The sequence below is a fragment of the Choloepus didactylus genome, chromosome X, assembly GCF_015220235.1.
Source record: "Choloepus didactylus isolate mChoDid1 chromosome X, mChoDid1.pri, whole genome shotgun sequence".
In the NCBI taxonomy this organism is placed as follows: Eukaryota; Metazoa; Chordata; class Mammalia; order Pilosa; family Megalonychidae; genus Choloepus; species Choloepus didactylus.
Window position 1 is genome coordinate 159687686 of NC_051334.1, and position 17385 is coordinate 159705070.

The following is a 17385-nucleotide window of genomic DNA, read 5'->3' on the forward strand; positions in this document are numbered from 1 at the left end:
GAGAAGAATGTGTATCCTGGTGATTTGGGATGTAATGTTCTATATATGTGTGTTAAATCCAATTCATTTATCAGATTTTTTAGGTTTTCAACTTACTGATTGGTCTTTTGTGTGGTTGATCTGTCTATAGGAGAGAGTGATGTGTTGAAGTCTCCCACAATTATTGTGGAAACATCAGTTGCTTCCTTTAGTTTTGTCAGTGTTTCTCTCATGTATTTTGTGGCACCTTGATTGGGTGCATAAACATTTATGATTGTTATTTCTTCTTGTTGAATTGCCCCTTTTGCTAGTATGTAGTGGCCTTCTTTGTGTCTCATAACATCCTTGCATTTATTTATTTATTTTTAATTTAATAAATTTTATTTTGAAATAAATTCAATCTTACAGGAACAGTTGCAAAAAACAATACAAACCCCATACATAGAACTCCGTCACCCCAAGCCCCCTCCCCCGATACCCCAATCCACCACATTTAACATTCTGTCACACCACCATTTCTTTCTTTCCCTCCCTCTCTCCCTCCCTATCTATCATCCATCATCTATTGCTCTGTCCTCTCAACATATGAGAGCAAGCTGCACATATCTTTGAACAAACAATATAATTCACATATACCTTTCCCATGGACAAGAACATTCTTTTATGGAATCTCATTTAGCGCAGCTAAGAAGTTCAAGAAATTCAACATTGATACAAAGCTTACATTCTGTATTTCCTTTTTTTTTTTATCTTGTGTCCCAACTGTGTCCCTTTGAGCCTCCTCTCCTCCATCCTCAGATCCCGTCCAGGATCATCCTTGGCATTTAATTGTCAGCTATTTAGACTGTCTTTTTTTTTGTTTGTTTCAATTGTGGAAACATATATATAGCCTAAATCTTCCCATTCCACCCCCTCCCTAGCATTCCATTAGTGGGATTAATCACATTTAGAATGTTGCAATGCTATCACCTTCCCACCATCCATTTCTAGAAGTTTCCCTTCACCCCAAACAGAAACCCTTCTCTCATTTCTTAACTCCCCATTGCCCCTTCTCCCACTTCTCAGAACCCCTACTCTACTTTTCATTTCTATGGTCATATTCTCTGATACTTTCTTTGTGTTTACCGTGGGGCTTAAATTTAACATCTTAAATCTATAACAATCTTGTTTTTCTTTGATACCAACTTGACTTCAATATGACACATAAACTATGTTCCTTTACTCCCTCATTCCCCCACCATTGTGTAGTTCTTGTCAAAAATTACATATTTTACATTGAGTCCAAAACCACTGATTAATCATTACAGTTTATGTATTTTAGATCCTGTAGGAAGTAAATAGTGGAGTTATAAGTTAAAAATACAGTAATATTGGTATTTATTTTTACCATGTGATCTTTACTGGAAATCTTTATTTCTTCATGTGGTTTCAGTCAATTGTTTAGTGTCCCTTCCTTTCAGCCTGCTCAACTCCCTTTAGCATTTCTTATAGTACTGATTACTGGTGATGAAGTCCCTCAGCTTTTGATGATCCATGAATGTTTTCATCTCCGCCTCATTTTTATCCTCCAGGTGTTCGTGAATTCTCCAAGTCTCTGATGGTTATTGACTTCTATTTGTATTCCATTGTGGTCAGAGAATGTACTCTGAACCAGTTCATTTTATTTTATTTTATTTTATTGAGGCTTGTTTTTATGTCCCAGCATACGGTCCATTCTGGAGAAAGATCCGTGATCACTAGAGAAGAATGTGTGTCCCGGTGACCTGGGATGTAATAGTCTATATATGTCTGTTAAAATTCTCTGTATCTCTCTCTCCTTTCTTTGTTTCTCTGTCAGTAGGGCTGCCTTTAGTATCTGAAGTAGGGCAGGTTTTTTATTAGCAAAATCTCTCAGCATTTGTTTGTCTGTGAAAAATTTAAGCTCTCCCTCAAATTTGAAGGAGAGTTTTGCTCGATAAAGTATTCTTGGTTGGAAATTTTTCTCTCTCAGAATTTTAAATATGTCATGCCACTGCCTTCTCACCTCCATGGTGGCCGCTGAGTAGTCACTACTTAGTGTTATGTTGTTTCCTTTGTATGTGGTGAATTGCTTTTCTCTTGCTGCATTCAGAACTTGCTCCTTCTCTTCAGTATATGACAGTCTGATCAGAATATGTCTTGGAGTGGGTTTATTTGTATTTATTCTATTTGGAGTTCACTGGGCATTTCTGCTTTGTGTATTTATATTGTGTAGAAGGTTTGGGAAGTTTTCCCCAACAGTTTCTTTGAATACTCTTTCTAGTCCTTTACCCTTCTCTTCCCCTTCTGGGACACCAATGAGTCTTAAATTTGGATGTTTTATTTTATCTATCATATCCCTGAGATCCATTTCGATTTTTTCGATGTTTTTCCCCATTCTTTCTTTTGTTCTTTCATTTTCTGTTCTGTGGTCCTCAAGGAGGCTGAGTTGTTGTTCAGGTTCCTCTAATCTAGTATTATGAGTATCCAGAGTCTTTTTAATTTGGCCTACAGTTTCTTTAATTTCCATAAGATCTATTTTTTTATTTACTCTTGCAATTTCTTCTTTGTGCTCTTCTAGGGTCTTCTTTATGTCCTTTATATCCTGTGCCATGTTCTTCTTCATGTCCTTTATATCCTGTGCCATGCTGTCGTTGCCTGTCTGTAGTTCTTAGATTAATTGTGCCAAGTACTGTGTGTCTTCTGATCTTTTGATTTGGGTGTTTGGGCTTGGGTTCTCCATATCGTCTGGTTTTATCATATGCTTTAAGATTTTCTGTTGTTTTTGGCCTCTTGGCATTTGCTTAACTTGATAGGGTTCTTTTAGGATTTGTAGACCAATTAAAACCCTTGTCTTTATTTATTTATTTTTTTTTTTAGGGCTTTGTTTCGATTTTATTTTTTTTTTAATCTTCATTTTATTGAGATATATTCACATACCACGCAGTCATACAAAACAAATCGTACATTTGATTGTTCACAGTCCCATTACATAGTTGTACATTCATCACCTAAATCAATCCCTGACACCTTCATTAGCACACACAAAAATAATAAGAATAATAATTAAAGTGAAAAAGAGCAATTGAAGTAAAAAAGAACACTGGGTACCTTTGTTTGTTTGTTTGTTTCCTTCCCCTATTTTTCTACTCATCTATCCATAAACTAGACAAAGTGGAGTGTGGTCCTTATGGTTTTCCCAATCCCATTGTCACCCCTCATAAGCTACATTTTTATACAATTGTCTTCGAGATTCATGGGTTCTGGGTTGTAGTTTGATAGTTTCAGGTATCCACCAGCTACCCCAATTCTTTAGAACCTAAAGAGGGTTGTCTAAATTATGCGTAAGAGTGCCCACCAGAGTGACCTCTCGGCTCCTTTTGGAATCTCTCTGCTACTGAAGCTTATTTCATTTCCTTTCACATCCCCCTTTTGGTCAAGAAGATGTTCTCCGTCCCACGATGCCAGCTCTACATTCCTCCCCGGGAGTCATATTCCACGTTGCCAGGGAGATTCACTCCCCTGGGTGTCTGATTCCACGTAGGGGGGAGGGCAGTGATTTCACCTTTCAAGTTGGCTTAGCTAGAGAGAGAGGGCCACATCTGAGCAACAAAGAGGCATTCGGGAGGAGGCTCTTAAAAACCCTTGTCTTTAATTTGTCAGATCTACAGCTTCATGGAGTACACTTTCTCTAACTAACCAGCAGATGGCATCTGCGAGCCACCTAATCCCCTCGGGCCAGTTCTCCCCTGCTTTGTCTTTGTGGTGAGTGGGAGTGTGAGTCTTGTGGGGTTCAGTTGGTTTGCCAAGCTTGTGTGTGTAGTTGGTGTTGCCCGCCCTGTGTATGGGGCGTGTGTCTGGGCGGTCAGGGAGGGGGGGCGGCTCTAACAATCAAATCTCCCTGGTGTTCCTGGAGATTTAAAGCTGCTGCAATAGTCTAATCCTTCAGTTCAGTCCTGCCACAGTTTGTCTCTACCACTGACCCACAAGTCCTTTTTATTGGCGTATGGCCCCTGAGACTTGCGAGTGGGTCCCTCTTCCAGGCCTTGCACCCCCAGGTCCTCTGTTGAGGGATGACTGTGTTATGTCATGGGTGAGCGCTGTCCCCCCAGGGTGGGTTCTGGGCTGCAGGGCTGTGTAGGGATGCTCCCAGTCTGCTGAAAGGATCTGTATATCTCCTTTTGGAGCAATATCTGTTTTAAGTCCTTTGCCTGTTTTTTAAAACTGGGTTGTTTATCTTGTTCTTGTTGAGTTGTGGGAGTTCTTTGTATATTCTAGCTACAAGTCCCTTATCAGAGATATGATTGGCAAATATTTTCTCAGTTTTGTGGTTTGTCTTTTCACTTTGTTGATAGTGTCCTTTGAGGCACAATATTTTTTTTGATGATGTCCAATTAATTGATTTTTTATTTTGTTACTTGTGATTTAAGAAATCATTGCCTAATGCAAGTTCATGAAAATTTACAGGTTTCTTCTAAGAATTTTATAATTTTAAGACTTACTAGGACTTTGATCCCTTTTGAGTTAATTTTTGCATAGGATATTGGGTAGGGGTCCAAATTTATTCTTTTACATGTAAATATCCAGTTGTCCCAGCATTATTAGTTGAAAACACTATTTCCATTTTTAATATGTTGCTTCTAAATCTTATCTGGGTTGAGAAACCCCATCACCCCTTTTGCAAATTAGCCAAAGCTCATAAGATTTATGTCTAAAGTAGAAGTGAATAGACTAAGTCTAAAGAACTCTCCTATTAATAAGTGAGTACTCACAAAAAAGTCAAAGACTTTTTATTATATTCTCCTTGAAATCTTTTTTTTTCTGTTAAGTTGCTTAATGGCTCAGAATTTTTATACATATAAGTAAGCAGTCTAAATTAATGGGGTTTGGGTTTGCATACTCATCTAAAGTCAGTTGGAAAGTGAAGATCTCAAATAGTTATTCCTGAAAATCCCCACATTAAATTCAACAGAGTGGGATTTTCATCTGATATTGGATCAGATAGTTATTCTTTGTAAAGTTGCTGGCTCACATTTAAATACCATGTTATAAGAAGAACACTATTTTTAAACACAAAAATCATGCTTATTGGAGTGAGATGCTTTCAGTGAGAAGCATTCAAAAACCCGTACTAACTGAGGGAACAGTAGATTTACCTCCCTATCTAATGCTCATACCAACCTATATACTTTCTGAGTAGATGGTGGGGGTTGGAATTATATTTGTTATATTAATGATTGTTTCTTTTTCTTTTCCTGTTTTCTTTTTTTATAAATTTGCATAATTTGGTTAGGTAAATATGATATATGCTATGACATGACTGAAATATTATATATATGTACCAGGACACACAAATAGCCATAACAGCATTACTTTTGGAAGACTTTGCCATTATAGTGATTTTTAAAATTAGGTGTGCTAGTACTCAAATTTAATATTTGTTTCTCAAACTGAGGAATGAGTAACCCCCAGGGGCTTCTCAACAATGTGTTGGAGTTACTTAGAGGCCCTCCTAGTTGGGCAAACTGGTAGAGGAGAAGGAAGTAGCTTCAATTACTAATGGTTAATAGAAAGAAGGCTGACAAGCAAGCAATGAGTATCGGTCTTTAGTTATAAATGTGACATAAAAATGGGAAGGTGTTGTATTTAAAATTGAATTCCTTTGATCTTACTAGCAATAAGGGGCTTGTCCATATCTACAAAAAATCTTGCTGGGATCTTGCTAGGAACTGCATTTAAACCGATAGGCCAATTTGTGAAGAATAGACATCTTTATTATGTTGAGTCTTCCAATTAATGAACACAGTGTTTACCCATTTATGTAGGTCTTCTTTGATTTCATTCATCAGTATTTTGTAGATTTTAGCATACAAGTCCTGCACATGTTTTGTTAGATTTATACGTAAGTATTCCATTTTCTTTGGAGCAATTATAAATTGTATTGCATGTAAAATTTTGGTTTCCACATGTTCATTGCTAGTATGTAGAAATACAGTTGATTTTTGTATGCTAGTCTTGTATCCTGAAACTTTGCTGAACTCAGTTATTTGTTCTATGAAATGTTTTTTTTTGTTTTGTTTTTGGTAGATTCTTTGGGATTTTCTATGCAGATCATCATGTCATCTGCAAGTAGGGACAGCTTTATTTCTTCCTTTCCAATCTGTATTCCTTTAATTTCCTTTTCTTGCCTTATTTCACTGGCTGGAACTTACAGTACTATGTTAAATAAGAGTGGTGAGAGTGAACATCCTTACCTTTGTTCCTGGTCTCAGGGAGAGCATTCAAATTCAGTCTCTTTTTCGGCCCTTTAGGTTATCCCTTTCTGCTTGAGTGAGTTTTGATAGCTTGGGTCATTAACAGAATATATCTGCTTCATGTAAGTTTTCAGATTTTTTGGCATAAAGTTGTTCATAATAGTCTCTTATTATCCTTTTGATGTCTTGGGGATCTATGTGATATCCACGCTCTCATTTTTGATATTGCTAATATGTGCTTTTCTCTTTTTTTTCCTGATCAATCTGGCTACAGATTTATAAATTTCATTGATCCTCTCAAAGAACCAGCTTTTGGTTTCATTTATTTTCTTTATAATTTTCCTGTTTTCTCTTTCATTGATTTCTGCCCTTTATTTTCTTTTTTCTGCTTACTTTTGGTTTAATTTGTTATTTTTTTAGTTCCGTATGATCAAATCTGAAGTCATTGATTTGGGCCTTTCCTCTTTCCTGTTATACATTTCCTTCTAAGTATTGCTTGAGTGCATCCCACAGCTTTTAAGTTGTGTTTTCATTTTTATTTAGTTCAAAATACTTTCTAATTTCCCTTTTGATTTCTTCTAGCTGTGAACTACAGGGATATATGTGGAATTTCTCTGCCTAGGGAAACCCATTTTGCGTCTCAGGATCTGAGGCTCAGATGGGGGGGGCACTGGTGACATGTGCACATTGTGCTAACAACTGGCAATGGCAACTGAAACTCAGGATCCAATAATGAAACCAGGTTCACGTCATCAGTTTTGATGTGTGTGTATAAAACAGCCCTGAAAAGCTGATACAGCATGGTTCACTGATCCAGGTGTACACAACAAAACCATCAATCCATTAGTGACAAAAAGAATACCCTGAGGGCTAAATTCCCAGGGGTTGGCTAAGGGTCAGTTCTGGTTTCCTTGGAGACATGCAAGAAGTAAGTCACCAGACCTGCTGTGTTAACTCTTTCCTCACATCACCCAAACATGAAGTTTCCCTGTTGCTACCCTCCATAACTGGGGTGCAAATTGGAGTTGAGGTACAGGCCTCAAGGAAGGATGGTTAGGGATTGGGCCCCTTTGGCCTACAAATCACGTATTCCAAGGAGTCATTTGTTTTAATGGAAATTATTCCCTTCTCCATTAAAAAAATATAAAAATATAAAGAATAGACACCTCTGCTTTTCGTAGGCATGCTTCCTCCTGATTATGTCAACCTTCCCAGACTCTTAGAATAAAATGCAGTCTTTATCATGGTGTATGCAGCCCTACATGATCTGCCCCCACCCCTGCTACCTCTGTGACCCCCTCTTTTCTGCTCTGATTATCCATCTTCTCCAGCCCCGCTGGTGCCCCTGATGTTCCTCAAACACACCAGGCCCATTCCCGCTTCAGGGCCTTTGCCGTTGCTGTTCTCTTTGCCTGGAATATTCTCCATAGCCCCGTAGCTCACTCCCTCACCTTCTTTGGGCCTCTCCTCCAATATAGCCCCATTAGAGACACCTTTCCTGGCTTTTCTCTAAACCAGCAGCCCCTGCCATTCTCTATGCCCTTTCCCTGACTCATTTTGCTTCACACTTGACATTATAAGATTAACCTGAATGTTTATTTATTTTATCTGTCCCACTCCCACTAGAGTGTCTGCTCCATGAGGGCACAAACTGTTTCTGCTCCACTGCTACATCCCCTTACTTAGCACAATGCTTGACCCACAGGAGGTGCTCAGTGTTTATGCAATGAATGAATGAATGAATGAATGATATATATATATATATAGAGAGAGAGACAGAGAGAGATAGTGGTTGGAGGGGAGAAGGAAGAAATTTGGAATACAGTAAGATTCTTTATTCTCTGCTCCAGACTATAGAGGAAATACTTAACTAAATTCTTAACTTTTCTCTCAGGATTCAAGTATGCAAATGTTTTATTTAATGTCGTAAAATTTCTTTTGTGAGGATAATTTCAGCTCCCCCTTACAGGCTACCCTAACAGGTTTTTTTTTTTTTTTTTTTTGAAATATAACATATATACGTAGAAGCGATAACTTTCCAAGTACAATTTAACAAGTAGTTAACAAATTTCAAAGAATGTTACAGGTTACAGTTCTACAGTTTAGGTTATTTCCTTACTATGAAATATAACATATATACAAAATGGTAATAACTTTCAAAGTACGATTTAACAAGTAGTTATACGGGAAATTTCCAAAAATATTACGTTACAGCACCATAGTTTCAGTTATTTCCTTACTGTGAAATATATATACAAAAAGGTGATAACTTCCAAATTATAATTTAACAAGTAGCTATAGAGCAAATTTCAAGGAATGCTATGGGTTACAGTTCCAGCATTTCAAGTCTTTCCTTCTAGCTATTCTAGTACCCTAGCAACTAAGAGAAAGAAAATTATACAGAGATTCAGTATTCATAATCCTTTGTTAAATTCTATCCTGTCTGGTTTAATCACTTCTAGTTTAATCACTTTCCCAGTCTTCTTCTAGTTTAATCATTTTTCCCAGTCTTCAAGTGGTTCATGTTGAAAATGGGTGTCAACATTATGGGGAAAAGGGTTACATCTGGTTGATGTTCTTGAAGAAGCTGTTGCCTCTGGGTTTTGGGATTTAGCTAGCATAGGAATTCTCTGGAGGATTTAAGTTTCTGAAGAATAAACTTAGTGGGTGAAACTTTTATAGATCTGAGATAGGGATCTGGGTAATCTTTAGGGTTTTTGTGACTACTATTGACTTGGGCTTATCATACTGTGGTCATTTGGCATATCTAGCTGAAGCTTGCATAGGAATAACCTCCATGACAGCCTCTTGACTATTTGAGTTCTTTTAGCCACTGAAACCTTATTTTGTTGCCTTTCTTTCCCTCTTTTTGCTCAAAAAGGCATTCTCAACCCCTTGATGCCAGGGTCAGGCTCATTCCCAGAATCCATGTCCTACATCACCAGGGAGACTCATTCACAGGGGGCGGGGGGGGGGGGGTCCTGTCCCGCATCAGGGGTTGGATGATGAGTTTATTTGCCAAGTTGGGTTTAGAGAGAGAAAGTCCACATTTGAGCAACAAAAGAGGTTCTCTGGAGGTGACTCCTAGGCATAACTATAGGTGGGGTTAGCTTCCCCTTACAGCCATATGTTTCACAAGAGCAAGACTCAAGATCTTGGGCTTGACTTATTAAGTAGGCAGTTCCTAATTTCACATAACATATATCCAAGATAAACAATCAGTGTCTCATATTATCTTCAATTAGTGGTACAATCTTCGTTATTCTCCATTTTAAACAATTCTCATGACCCAAAAAACCCCATAACTCTTGTCTCCCCTCCAATTATTTATCCCTAGTATTATTGTGGAACTAGTAAGGTATTGCTATTAAATATAGTCCATGGTATGCATAGTATGCATAGTTTCCCATACATCAATCTATTGTTGACTCTTTGTACAAGTGTCATACCTTAGAAATAGATAGTGCAAGAACATACTTTTATTTTAGTGCTTATCTATGAGATACATGACTTTAAACAACCCCTTTCAATCATATTCACCTTCAGTACAGCTCTGATACCTATAATCCCATTAACAATCATCACCCTTATCTGTTCTCATACCTTTGAATTCACTCTCATTAACATATTTGAACATATTAGATTATCATTCCCCCTCCACTAGCTTCTGTCTATCACTAGGTCCCCAATATTCTACATTATATGACATTGATTTTACATCGTTCAGGGAGTTCATAGAAGTGGTAACATACAATATCTCTCCTTTTGTGTCTGACTTATTTCACTCAGCATTATATCTTCAAGGTTCATTCATGTTACCATATGTTTCAGGACCTGGTTCCTTCTTACTGCTGCGTAGTATTCCATCATGTGAATATACCACATTTTGTTTATCCATTTGTCTCTAACAGGTTTTTTTTTTTTATTTCATTTTTTTTATTAGAGAAGTTGTGGGCTTATAAAAAACTCATGTAGAAAATACAGAGTTCCCATATACTGCCTATACACATGCAGTTTTCCCTATAATTAACCTTTTTTTTAATTAAATTCAGTTTTATTGAAATACATTCGCACACCATACAATCATCCATGGTATACAATCCACTGTCCACAGTATAATAACATAGTTATGCGTTCATCACCACAATCTATCTCTGGACATTGTCCTTACATCAGAAAGAATCTAACAGGTTTTTTTTTAATAATTCAAATTTAATTGAGATATATTCACATACCATGTAGTCATACAAAGCGTACAATCAGTTATTCATAGTACCACCATATAATTATGCACCATCACCAAAATTAATTTTTGAACATTTTCATTACCATACACACAAAAGTAATAAGAGTAAAAATTAAAGTGAAAAAGAACAATTAAAGTAAAAAAGAACACTGGGTGCCTTTTTTTTTCTTGCTCTTTTTCATATTCATCCATCCATAAACTAGACAAAGGGGAGTGTGGTCCATATGGCTTTCCCAATCACATTGTCACCCCTCATAAGCTACATTTTTGTACAATCGTCTTCAAGATTCATGGGTTCTGGGTTGTAGTTTGATAGTTTCAGGTATTTACTGCTAGCTATTCCAATTCATTAGAACCTAAAAAGGGTTATCTATATTGTGCGTAAGAGTGCCCACTAGAGTGACCTCTTGGCTCCTTTCAGAATCTCTCAGCCACCGAAACTCATTTCATTTCATTTCACATCCCCCTTACTAAGAGGTTTTTTATATCTTCATTTTTTCTGATTATTTTTCCCTTTTTAGTTTCTAAATACAAGAAACTCATACTTGTAAAAGAAAATTTAGACAATGCAGAAAGGAATAAAGTAGAAAGAAAGTCCTGTGGACTGGAGGTTGAGGAGAAAGGCAGGGGCAGAGAAATGCATTCTGACCAGGACAGCTGTAACACATGGGCCGTGTCATAGCAGCTGTGACAACAAGGCTGGTCAAAACGTCCCCATGGATAAATCGGCCAAACTGTCTTGCTGTGCTCTTTATGTCTATTGCCTACTTTACTAGGAGAATACTCTGAGTGTATTTTGTTTTTGCAAAGTTCTTTGCATATTAAAAAAAAACAGTCTTTGTCTTTGAATTTTGTTACATTTTTTACCGCCAGATTATTGCTCGTTTCCTAACTTCATGGTGTCTTCTGGCATTCAGAAGTTATTTTTATTGCATGGTCAGTTCTATCAAATCTTTGCCTTTATTGTTTCTGCTTTTGATGTGCTTAGAAAGGTCTTCCCCACCCAAAGATTGTAAAAATATTCACCCGTATTTTCTTCTAGTTTGATATTATTTAGTCATATTTAAATTTTTAGGGCACCAGGAATTGATTTGGTGATAATAAATATTTATTGAGCGCTTATGGTGTGTCACCTCTGTTGCAAGCAGCTTACGTGGATCATCTCACTTGAATACTCCAAATCTCTATAAGGTAAGTGCCCTTACGATTCTTGTTTTCTCAGGTGAGGAAACTTAGGGACAGGGAGGTTGGATACTTATGGAAGACCACACAGCTGGTGAAACCTGGTCCATCCTACAGTGAAGCTTATACAAGGTTGTTGTGAGGATTAGAGTTGCTGTAGGTAAAGTTTCTGGAATATAGTAGGCGGTCAATAGATGGTAAGGTTTATTGTTTTCATTATTATTGCAGAGTTCTCATAAACATAATTTCTGTTGGCTGCACATTATTTGAAAAGACGTTATCCTTTTAAGTTAAGCATAAATCTAAAATGTTAATCCTTCACAGATATTAGAAGCCTTTAAAATTCCTTGGGAACAAAGGTAACCTTTATATTGAGACACAGTTGTCATAAAAATAAATTCTGGACATACACCCACATGTGAAGAATGTCATTGGGTAATGGGGATTGCATGTTTGGTTTTTTTTAAAAAAATCTTTTTCTGTCTTTATATTCCAGTTTTTAGAAAGAGCATGCTTTTTATTTTCTGTTCAGAAAAATAGCCACAATGATTGCTATGCTATTTTTAAAAAGTGACTGTGGATGGAAGGATACTGAACAGTATCTAGAGGGTGATTCAGGGTTAGAAGAAGAATTTTTTGGGTAACCTGGGTAGGTCATGAAGCTGACAGGAAGGATAAATGGAGAAAAAGAGAAGCTGGCTTTACAGGAGCAGCCAAAGGAACTGAGTGAGGTCTATGCATAGGCAGGAGGTAAGACAATGTTTATTAGCATATATTCCACTGTATAATACAAAAACAGACTAAAGAGTGGAATCTATGTAATGGGGATGATGGTAACATTTTATTTTTAATTTCTATTGTGTTTTATCTTATGGTATCTTATTTATTTCTTTTTTATTTTCCTTTTCCCTCCATAAAGATGAATAATTTTTTTTTAATCAGGGAAAATGTTATGTATCATGAAAACAAAATCAGAAAATCTGTTTCCTGACCAGGAGGATTGTGTTAGAGGTACCTGGGGGCACTGATTCTAGAGCATGAGGCCCCCAGCCGGGAGCATGTGATGGCGACACGCACATAGCAAGACTTAGAGTATGAGCATGTGTGTGCCCAGAGAGAGGACTTGAAGGGGGCTCTCCAGACTGTTTGGAGTAGTAGTCTTTGGATGTTTGGGTTTCAGGTGATTTTTACTTTCTTCTTTATGCTTTTGTGTATAGTTAAATGTTTTGTAATGAATATGTATTTTTTAATAATCAGAACAAAGAATAAAGCTGTTACAATTTTGAAAAATAGATCTATATCTTCAGCACAGGAAATAATAGTCCCACTGTACTCTGTACTGATAAAATCACATTTTAGGCTCTTGTTCTGCTGGCCTGCATGAATTCATGCAAGTGGTCAGCCTCTAGCCAACAGCAATTAAGAAACTAAAGCCCTCATGCTACAGCTGCAAGGAAATGAATTCTGCAAAACCTGAGTGAGCTTGGAAGTGGATTCTTCCCCAGTCAAGTCTCGAGATAAAAACATAGCAGATTGGTGGTTGCCAGGAGCTGGGTGGTGGTGGTGGAATAGTGAGCAACTGCTTAATGGGTATGGGGCTTCCTTTGGGGTAATGAAAATGTTTTGGAACTAGATAGAGGGGGTGGGTGCAAAAATTGCGAATGCACTAAATGCTACTGAATTTGTTCACTTTAAAATGGTTAATTTTATATAATGTAAGTTCCACCTCAATTTTTTTTAAAGACTCTAAGTCCAGTGTTCTTTTCATTCCTTATGACCAGCTGTTTCTCTGGGGAGATTGGAAATTGGAAGGCACATTTTGGTTTATTACAAATGAGAACTGTCTAACACAGTTAGCCAATAGAATATGAACTGACTTGTGATATATACTTAGGCTGGAAATACTCAAGCAGAGACTGGACAGTTGTCTAACATGAATATTATAGAAGGGTTTTTTTTCATTGGACTAGCTTCCGTGACCTTTAAGAAGCCTTCCAACTAGAAGATTCCATGATTCTATCCTCTTGAATAACTTATCTTTTGGAGAGATCAGGATTCAAGCACAACACAAGTCACAGTATTATCAGGAGGAGGACTGTGGGAAGACGGTGGAGTAGGAAGCTCCAGAAATCAGTTCCTCCACCAGGACAACTATTAAACAGGCAGAAAATGTCTGAATCAACTATTTTAAAACTCCGGAGTCCAGTAGAACAGCATCCAGGGAAGAACAGGAGGAAGAGGGTGGTAAATTATGGTAGATACCAGTAAATAATTCTCTCTTTGGTGGTTACTGTCAAGCAGTCCTCACTGTTGTGGCAGGCAGCAGTGGGGTCCGGCCCTGGCATAGCTTGCTGGTGCCAGAAAGGATATAAAAATCCACTCCCCCAAGATCCAGGATGGGCACAGAGCAATCACGGATCACAGCTTTGGATAAGCTACTTCAGATCACTGGAGACCCAGCTCTGAGGGGGGCTATTGTTCCATCCCACCCTGTACAAAGGTGGCAGTGGAGACTTAAAGATGGTATGCTTTCTCAGAGTTGTGGAGTAGAGTAGAAGGGCTGCATTTGCTGGGCAGGTGCCTAATCAAGACAATACAGCTTTGGGGAGACATGGAAGAAGTGCCTGGTACCCTTCCTGGCTCTTCCCTCATCTGCTCTCCAGGGTAGTTTTGTGACAGCCGAACTTGTAGGGAAAAAATAGCTTTATGTTCATTGAAAGAAGGTGGCAGTCACGAAACGCCACGTGTTGTATGATTCCATTTATATGAAATACTTAGAATAGATAAATCCATAGAGACAGAATGCAGATTGGTGGTTGCCAGGGGCTGGGGTGGTGGTGGTGGTGGTGGTGGTTGTGGTGGAATAGTGAGCAGCTGCTTAATGGGTATGGGATTTCCTTTGGGGTAATGAAAATTTTGTAGGTCCCTAGCCTTTTTATAGCTGGGAAAGACTGATTTGGGAAAATCCTCTCCAGTGTGCCCCGCTCTCAAAATTTGCCCTCCAGGCAAAAGTAGCTTGACACAGGGAAAGCAGTGTAAGAAACAGTTGAGGTGGATGGCCTGGGGCAAAGGCTTACCTGCTTTAAGCCCTGCAGTGGAACACCTGGGAGAGGGAGAAGGTCTGTCTGCTGGGAAGTTGAGGGGCCATTCAAACTCCCGTAAACCGGGAAACTCCTGAGACCACTAGCAAGCACAAGTCCAGGACAAGACACAGGCCCAGAAAAGACAGGGAGAACTCTGTACTTTGCATTTGCCTTGGGCAGAACTTTCTGATAGGAGGACTGATGATCAAGAAGATCTCAGTCATATCACCAGCTGGTTAAAAGCTTAAGAAATAGACATCTCAGGGAATAAATACCAGAGTTAACATTTTAAGATATTAAACTGTACAGTGTGCAACAAGAGTACAAGATAAAGAAACAGGAGATCATGGCCCATCCAAAGGAAGAGGTTAAAAATTGAGAAAACATCAATAAAGAAGACCAAACTGTGGACATGCTGGACAAAGAGTTTTAAAAGTTGATCTTTAATATGCTCAAGGAGATGAAGGAAAATGCAGGGAAAGAACTAAAGGATATCAGGGAAACAATGAATGAACAATATGAGAATCTCAATTAAGAGATAAAAATTTCAAAAAGGAACCAAACAGAGCTACTGGAGTTGAAGACCACAATAGTTAAAATGAAAAATTCCCAGGAGGGTTTCAAAAGCAGATTGGAGCTGGCAGAAGAAAGAATCAGTGAACTTGAAGACAAGACGATTGAAATGAGTCAGGCTGAGAGCAGAAAGAAAAAAGAATTATAAAAAATGAAAATAGCATACCAATATATACATTATGGGGGGTCCCAGAAGGAGGATAAAGAGAAAGGGGCAGAAGGAATATTTAAAGAAATAATTACAGACCTCCCAAACTTAGCAAAAGAAGTGAATATTCATATCCAAGAAGTCCAGAGAACATCATGGAGGTTAAAATTGAAAAATATGCCCCATCATATACTGATCAAACTCTCCAATGCAAAGGACAAGGAGAGAGTTCTGAAAGCTGCAAGAGAAAGGCAACATGTTATGTACAAGGAGTCCCGATGAGATAACTGTCAATTTCTCATCAGAAATCATGGAGATGAGAAGGCAGTGGGTTGAAATACTTAAAGTACTGAAAGAAAACAACTGCCAACCAAGAATTTTATATCTGATGAGACTTTCTTTCAAAAATGAGCGAGAGATTGACATTCCCAGATAAACAAAAGCTGAGAGTGGTGTTTCTATACACTAGCAATGAACAATTGGAAGAAGAAATCAAGAAAAAAAATTCCATTCACAATAGCAACTAAAAGAATCAAATATCTTGGAATAAATCTAATCAAGGATGTAAAGGACTTGTACACAGAAAACTATGAAACATAGCTTAGAGAAATAAAAGAAGACCTAAATAAATGGAAGGACATTCCATGTTCATGGATTGAAAGACTAAATATCGATAAGATATCAATTCTATGCAAAATGATTTATGGATTTAACACAATCCCAATCTTCTTTGCAGAAATGGAAAAGCCAATCATCAAATTTATATGGAAGGGTAAGGGGCCCTGAACAGCAAAAGCCATCTTGAAAAAGAAGAATGAAATTGGAGGACTCACACTTCCTGATATTAAAACTCATTACAAAGTCACAGTAATCGAAATAGCATGGTACTAACACAAGGACAGACATATAGACCAGTGGAATTGATTTGAGAATTCAACCCTCGCTGTATGGCCAGCTGATTTTTGACAAGGGGTAAAGACCACTCTAATTGGGAAAGAATAGTCTCGTCTAAAACGTAGTGCTGGGAAAACTGGATATACAGCTGCAAAAAAATGAAGATGGACCTCCAACCTTACTCCATATACAAAAATCAACGCAAAATAGATGAACGACCTATATATTAGAGCCGTAACTATCAAACTCATAGAAGAAAACATAGGGAATCACCTTCAGAATCTTGTGTTAGGCGATGGTTTCTTAGCCTTTATGCCAAAATCACAAGCAACAAAAGAAAAAATAGATAAATGGAACCTCATTGAAATTAAAAACTTTTGTGCCTAAAAGAACTTTATCATGAAAGTAAAATGACAACCTACACAATGGGAGAAAATATTTGGAAACCACTTATCTGATAAGTGTTTAATATCCAGAACATGTAAACTCAACAACAAAAAGACAACCCAATTTAAAAACAGGCAAAAGAGTTGAATAGATATTTCTGCTGGAAGATATACAAATGGCCAAAAAGCACGTAAAAAGATGCTCAACATCATTAGCTATTGGGAAATGCAAATCAAAACCACAATAAGATACCATTTCACACCCACTAGAATGGGTACTATTATGGAAAATTACAAGTGTTGGAGAGGATGCGTACAAATAGGAATACTCATTCATTGCTGCTGGGAATGTAAAATGGTGCAGCTGCTGTGGAAGACAGTTTGGCGGTTCCTCAGAAAGTTACATATAAAATTACCATATGACCCAGCAACCCCACTACTAGGTATAAACTAGAAGAATTGAAAACAGGCAGTCACAACAGATATTTGCACACCAATATTCATAGCAGCATGATTCAAAATTGCCAAAAGATGGAAGCAACCCAAGTATTCATCAACTGATGAATGGTAAACAAAATGTGGTATATATACACAATTATTCGGTCACAAAAAGCAGTTCTGAGACATGCGAAAACATGGATAA

At 37.7% G+C, this 17385-nt stretch overlaps 1 protein-coding gene across 4 annotated transcripts in view; it reads left to right on the forward strand.

The window, feature by feature from the left end:
- The window catches only part of LOC119523480 (brain mitochondrial carrier protein 1), an 84862-nt gene that overhangs the window by 12893 nt on the left and 54584 nt on the right, over positions 1-17385 (forward strand). The window contains exon 1 of one of the 4 annotated variants that reach the window (XM_037822267.1): positions 11552-11667. The exons of 2 other annotated variants lie outside the window; for them this stretch is intronic. The gene's annotated coding sequence lies outside the window, so the exon portion shown is untranslated. Of the gene's footprint in view, positions 1-11551; positions 11668-17385 lie in introns of those variants that run through there. One more of the 4 variants, XM_037822265.1, reaches the window with a different exon arrangement.